At 41.8% G+C, this 7208-nt stretch overlaps 1 long non-coding RNA gene across 1 annotated transcript; it reads left to right on the top strand.

Annotated features, from left to right (window-relative positions):
- The first annotated feature begins 13 nt into the window (after positions 1 to 13).
- Positions 14 to 6958, top strand: LOC108447193. The gene is made up of 2 exons (XR_001862609.1): positions 14 to 2451; positions 3868 to 6958. It is a non-coding gene; the product is annotated as an uncharacterized LOC108447193 (long non-coding RNA).
- The last annotated feature ends 250 nt before the right edge of the window (positions 6959 to 7208 follow it).

Here is a 7208-nt window from a genome sequence, read left to right as displayed (position 1 = left end):
TCAGGCTGGACTGCCCTCCAGAGTGGGGCGTGCCGCCTCCTCTCCGGGCAACCTGCCGAAGTGTATCACCTCCCGCACGGCGAAAATGTGTTTTCTTATGTTTAAGTCGATTTTCCCGCTTTTCAGCTTGTGCTTTTCTGCCGTCACTGGGTGCCACTCGAAGAGCTTGGATCTGTCTGATGTACTCCCTGTCAGGTGTTTGTTCACAATGGTGAAATGTCCACTCAAACCCATCTGCCGAGGACAAAGAGGCTCCTACCTGAGTTCCTGTGTTACCACAAGTTGCCCTTCTGTCCTTCCCAGACACTAAACCTGCCCTTCCAGAGGGCCATGGCAGGGTACTCTTGCACTTCTAGCTAAGAATGGTCCAGCAGTTGCTGAGATGCTCCAAGAGCTTGTAGTAGTTCCTAGGGTTACAGAATAACTCAGTTTGGAATGGACCACAAGGGGGGTCCAGTGCAAACCCTGCCCAAGGCGGAGCCAGCTTTGAGCTTAGATCAGGTTGCTCAGCTGGGGTTTGGTAACCTCCAAGGCTGGTGACAGCACAGCCTGCCTGGGCCCTGACTCCTAGACTGTTTTTCTGGGGAAAATGTTTCTTCCTTGTCAAAGCTCTGTATTTCCACTGTTACAGCTGTGCTACTCCCTCTCACTCACCAGCTGTGCACCACTCTGAGGAGTTGTGATGCTGCATTTCCTCTGTCCTTCTCCTGTCCATACCAGGACTGCTGTTAGGTGTTGCCGAAGTCATCTCCCTTCCCAGATGTACCAGACCTGGTCCTGGAGCCCCTCCTTGTGGGATAGAGTCTCCAACCCCACTGTCTCAGTGTTCTTCCCTCACCTTGCATCTAACAAAGAGATTAAGTTCACTTAATTTGTTACATTGCAAGGACTGAAATTCTGAACTATTTGTCTATTAGGGCTGCCCACATAGCATACTTGCCAGATCTGACTGGTGGCACATAGTAGTATTTCAAATACAAGCTTTAATTTTAATACCATGCTTTAATATCAAAGCATTCAGTGAATAGGAAAGACCACCAGAGACCCCTTTTATTACTCTCCAGGACCATAAAAGGACTTCCAGCAGGCAGTGGATGCATGCAAATTAGTTCTAGGGAAGTGATGTTTATGTATTAGATAAGAGACACATTTTAATGAATATATATGTTTATGATGGATAAAAAACCTGTTGTAAACTCTCACCTCACACACAGAATGAAGAGAGATCCTCTGTGTGTCCTGTGCAGATACATAATGCCTGCTTTCTAATGCTTCAAATTGTGTTAAAAAGTTTATTCTGGCCAATTTCAGTATCTCCATGAATTAATTTCAGTACTAAGGCAGTTGATGAGCTAAATTTCTCCAGCAGCTTTGACAAATGCCTGTCTTTGCACAGAATTCAGTATAGTGCATTATCCAGTATACACCACTTTTGAAGAGCTGATGGCCCAAATAGCCAATGGATGCTGATGACTCACTAACGTAAGCACTCACTAAGAGCAGTTGAAGTGGCTAATGCCCTCAGTTTTTTCATTGATGATATTCAAGATGTTCCACCTCTTAACAGAGGTGGCTTAGCTGCACATGTCAGCCACCAAACTTTACAGCACCATGTGTTTAACTGGTTTTTAAACTGGCACCTTGCTGCAACCTCTCTGGAGCCAAGAATTCCTGAAACTAATGTAAAACCTCAGAGTGGCCCACTACACTCTTTTCCAAGAAATGTATAGAAGACATTTTCCTTAATAATGAATTTGTAAAAGCATTTTGTGCCTTATTAACTCCTGTTTCCTGAAATCTCACCCTGTCCTTTCCTGGTGCTCATTCAATTAGTTTGTGTTCTTCATATCAGGGAGTTACATAATCAAGGCCATGCTAACCAGGCTATCTCACAAGGGAAAACCAATGTCAGAAGTGCCATTAATCATTATACAGGAGTATTTGAGAGGTACAAGAGCCTTCTACAGATGGCAGAGTTTAATTCCGTAAGCATTTGCCCAGTTTGTTCCTGACCAGACAGGAAATGTGTAAGCCACATTAGTCCTTACTGCCTTTTGGGATGGGGAATGCAGAGATCTAGGATAAGGCAGAAGGCCAGTTACATATCCTGTCAGTTCCTATTACTAAGTGAGTGAGCTTGCTTTAAGCACAAAGTTAATCCATGGGCTGCCATTTAACTTTTATTAATTTGACTGCTTTCATTTTTGCAGATTAACTGCAACACCAGAGAAGCAGACGAGCAATAGTTAAAGTCTGAGCTTTTCCAAATTCTCTGCACAGCTACAGATACTGTCCTCTCCAGTGTTTGCTTTGAAATCCTGGAAAATACACTTCGTAAAAAGACCTCTTTGCATGCCCAGGCACATCCAAACTTTCCACTTGTTCTCAGACCTTGGACACCAGTACTGTTCTCAGTTGGAAAAGGACACCAGGACTGGAAAAGGAAATGAGGTCTTGTAGTGCCTTTCAGTGTTCAAACTTCAGTCTTCTCATATACATGTGTTAATGTTATTATTTTATGCCTTACATGCTTTAATGGTACTATAATCATGCATGACACTTTACAAGTCTACTTAGGCAGAAGTCCTGGCATGTTTTTATATTTATCTTCAATAAGAAAAATACAAATAATTTGAGCTGAGGTCATCTAATCTAACTTTGCTTTGGTATATTCATATTTCTTCTGTCCTTTGCCCATTATCTCCTGTGCTTCAGAATTCCAGACAATTCTTATCTTGCCTGTTAGCCAGTTTCTGCAGCTGTTGTCTTCTCCATTCTCTGGAAGTATATTGTGCCGTAGGAATACTTCCACTGGTAAGGTAGAAGGTACTAGCAGCCAGTGGCTGTGCTAGACATTTCTGCTCCCATATGGTTTACCATCTGAGGGTGGGGTAAGAGAAGAAATGCACCCATGGGATGAGCAAGAAGAAGTCCTGGCAGTATTATTTAATGTTTCTGGTTGCTATCACATTGTACTGTTAGCAGCAAATGGCAACTGCCAGCTGAAGCAGGGGAAAGCTCTTGTCCTGCTGTCTATGGAATGAGCCACATGTGTGCATCAGCATAGCAGGTACTCCTGTGTGCTTTTGGGGATGGCTCAGAGAGGAAATTCGTTCGCATTCTGTTGAACTGGTTCTGTATAATGCTTTGGAAGGCCCTGCTCTGCACAGCCTGGCATGGTTTAGTCCTAACAAAGTGCATGTGTTTGTCATGCTGTCCCCACATACTGCATCTTGATTTGGTGTATTTACTCTTGCACTGAAGTTGCATCTACTAATTGATGCTCTGAAAACTACATGTGGAGATCCATGGAGCTCTCCACTACTTCTGGATTGCTGAGGGTTGGTGACTGATCTTGAGGGGCACCTGGATTTGTTAATGGAAATTGCAATCAGTCCAGTGCTGGTTCAGCTGCTGAGCTCAGTGAAGGGAATCCTGCTGTGGCTGAGCTTGGCAAGAGTGGCTGTTGCTGAGGGTTGTAATACAGAGCCACAGCCACAGACAGGAACAGGTTGATCTGTTTTATACGTCCAGTCAGCATTTGCTGCTGTATATATGTATATATATGAGATACATGTGTATCTGTAAGTACTGCAGCACTTTCCAGAAAAGTGGCTGAACTGAGTAATCCTTAAAAAAATTTAATCATTCGGCAATATGCAGGCTAGTCATAGTAGGGAAAAGACCAGGAGGCCAATCTCAGAAAAGTTAAAGCTGGCATGAAGTCACTGCTCAGTAAAGCTGACTCTTTGTGAGGGGCAAAATAGATTACAGGACCCCTCTCTTATATTAAAAGTACTCTCTTACATTAAAAGTATCAGGCTACTTTTTATAATGATTGTATTATTTTATGATTATATTTTTCAGATGTTGTTTATATTCCCTGTAAAGGAAAGTTCTGCTCGAATGAAGTGGATTCTTGCTGTACATCATCATGGTTTCATGAAGAAGAGTAAAAGGAACAGTCAAGAATGACACCTGCATGTGAAATTACCAAACAAGTTAAATCCCAGTGACTGTCGCTCTGTAAAAACTCTGCTGGCACCAGCAAACTGCAACTTCTTCTTTCAAAAAAACCCCCACCATTCAGGTATCAGAGAAATAGCTAGCACAAAATGCTCAGTTTAACAGCTAATGAATGTTTTACAGCTGCTCTCACATCTGAATTCTATGATTTTTTTTAAAAAACCCAGACAGTTAGCAGATTATTGGAAATGGTTAATTCACCATCCCTGGAGGAATTTAAAAGACATATTGATGTGGCTCTTAGGAACATGGTCTAGTTAAGGAGCTGGCATAGTTGGATGATCTTAAAGGTGTTTTCCAACTTAAACCATTCTATTATTCTGTGATTCTGTGACTGGACTGTATGCAATCTAAACATTGGCTACAAGGCTGAGTATGGGCCTGCTGGCCAGACAATGGCTCCTGAAGGCCACTGGATATTGCTTTAACTGCAAATTCTGTCCTTTTCAGTCAACAGAGAGCGCACAAGTCACTGTGATTTTGCAGTTGGTGTAAGTGATCAGGAGTGTCAAGAGGATACCCATGCTTGATCTGTCCTAGGGAATGCAGTTCTACAAGACTCCCTTCTACATCCTCACAACACAGGCTGCTCAGCCTTGCCGAGAAAAGAAAGCCAGTAGGTAGAAGCTGGAGTGGCACCATCCTTGGCAAAGTAGGAGAGCCAGAGTGAGATGGGCAATCTCACAGTGATGAAAACTGCAGATTAAAAAGTAGCAGTCAAAAGTAGTCTTTCCACGTGCATGTGTGTAAAGGAGTTTCTTGGCATAAATCCAAGCTACAGCACCATGCTTCACTAGCAAGAGACAGGAGCCACCACAAGAAAAGACCTCACATGACAAAGCTGAGCCCTTCTGTGCTCCCCAGATGCTCTGCTAGAGATGAGCATTTATGAAATGAACTCAGGGAGAAGAAGAAAGAAACATTAATATGTTGGTTTTTGGGGATCGATATTCAAGGAGGTTTTTGTTCCTCGACAAACCCACAGAATTACTGTAAGATTTAGGCATTTTGCTGAATATTTCAACTACTCAGGTGAGAACAAAAATAAATTCTTCAATTAAAGCTGTACTGTGAGTGTCTAGTTACTGAAGGTTAGTCATATCTAGATGAAAAAACAGCCTTTGCTGTTCTACATGAAGACAGGAGTTTAAACAAGTACAGGCACCTGGTGTGACTCTTGAGATATGACCTCCTGTACAGGACTCCATGATCCTTGTGGGTCCCTTCCAACTCAGTATATTCTGTGATTCTGTGAAATATAGAATAGGGACTACTTGCAAAAGTATAGTTAAAATATTAATTCAAACGCAAGTATATTTTCATTTAAGAAGGGATTTACAGTACACTGAAACAAGATGTACTGGAGCAGGTAGTTATACAATGATTGCCAGTGTAACTAGCTTGTAAATCGCAAAGTTTTCCCATGAAGACAAAATTTCAGGAAAATCCAGTTGGGCTCAGGATGGAGTAGAAGGACATCATATATTTTGAACTGGAGAGGTTTATCCTCTACTCTGCAGAAAGCTAAAGTTAGGATTTGGTTTAGGGCCAGGGAAATCAAAGACCTCAGAGCTGAAATGCGAGCAACATCTTGTTCAGCCCAAAGACCTGGGATGGCAGTGGGGCTCAGGACAAAGCTGTAGGTCAGTGTACATCGTGAACAGGTGTCATCTCCTGCAAGGACAGCTAGTTGTAAAGTTAGGGTCTGTGTTAGTTATCTGAGGACCCCATTGGAGCAATGTCCAATTGGCCAAAGTAAACTGTTCTTTCCAATATAGGCTATCTGTATTCTGCTGCAAATTTTAGTTCTGAAAATAGAAGAGCATTTTTTTGTTCAAAAAAATGTTCAAGTGACATTATCCTCTTTGGACATTATGGAATGAATCAGGTATAAGAAAAAATTGTAAGCAAAAATTTTTAATAACCCAGAAATAACAAAATACCATGGACAGTAATTTGTACCAGATGCTACAGTATAGGTGTAAAAGTAAATATAATTAGGCCTAGTAAGAGGCAAAATAACATCACTAATTGCTTTAAAATAAGTAATTCTTACTTATTGTTTTGAAAAAAAGCCACTGACTATTGAAGAAAACCTTTTCTATGGATGGTGTCCCTTTTTTTTATTGGTTCTGTGCGTGTAACAATCTATTTTTAAGATTTCTTTAAGATATCAGCTGCAGAAGAAGCAGGGGAATGACCAGCTGTTCAAAAGCTATTTCATGATCCAGAGGACTGTGTAATGAAAAAAATTAGGGTTGCCATGGTAAAATATTATTTGTGTACAAATAAATGCCCTGCAGACAGTTTCTCCCTCAGATGACATTACTTTTGCAGAACTTTGTAGAAAACAGACGACAAAGCCAAATATGACGATATGTGCAGAGATGGAAAACGGGGGGGAAAAAAGGAAGTGAGACAAGAAAAGGAAAATTTATTCAGTTCTGTTGAAAATCATTAGTGCCTGTTTTTTAGAATTGAGTGCAGTGGACCTGCATGTGCCTTATCTTGCTGCAAAGTAGTATTCCAGGGGCTTCTTCAGACTGAAATAGGGTAATGAACATCCCTGGAAGGGGCAAAATTTCTGCCCAAAAAAGTAGCAAAATCCTGCAGAGAAGGGTTACCCTCTTTAAGAGAGACCTCCTGTCACAGGACTAGTTCAGCTGTGTCAGGACCTTTTCTGTCTCCTGAGTCAGCAAAGAACCAGCAGACACCATGTCTGCATTGTATCCTTGGGGTTTAGAGTCCTACAGCTGGAAGTCACTGCACTCACCTAGCTGCTGGGCTGGGATTTTGTGTGGCTTGAAGTCACGCGGTAATCCACCTCTTAGCCGGGTATCTCCTCCTGCCTGTGTCAGATCTTTATCTCTGGAACCATCTCTTCTGTCAAAACATGCTGAATAGAGGAAGGACATGTACATATGTGCATAAATGAAAGACATACTCACAGCAATAGCAATCCCAGTTGCGACATCAAATAGGAAGTGTATGAGATTTAAATAAAACAACCAAAAGATAGCCAACCCACCACCACAGAAACAAGAGAGCTGACATACATATAGCATTTTTGCCTGAAGGAACTATGCTGCAGTTTTACAAATGCATAGCAAAGGGAAGAAAACTATTTTACAACAACTGCAAAGGAAATCGGGACACTTACTCAACACTAGAGATTGCTGAGT

Source organism: Corvus brachyrhynchos, unplaced genomic scaffold (assembly GCF_000691975.1).
Source record: "Corvus brachyrhynchos isolate BGI_N302 unplaced genomic scaffold, ASM69197v1 scaffold716, whole genome shotgun sequence".
NCBI classification, from domain to species: domain Eukaryota; kingdom Metazoa; phylum Chordata; class Aves; order Passeriformes; family Corvidae; genus Corvus; species Corvus brachyrhynchos.
The sequence above is the reverse complement of the archived record's forward strand: the minus strand, read 5'-3'. Positions and strand labels throughout refer to the sequence as shown.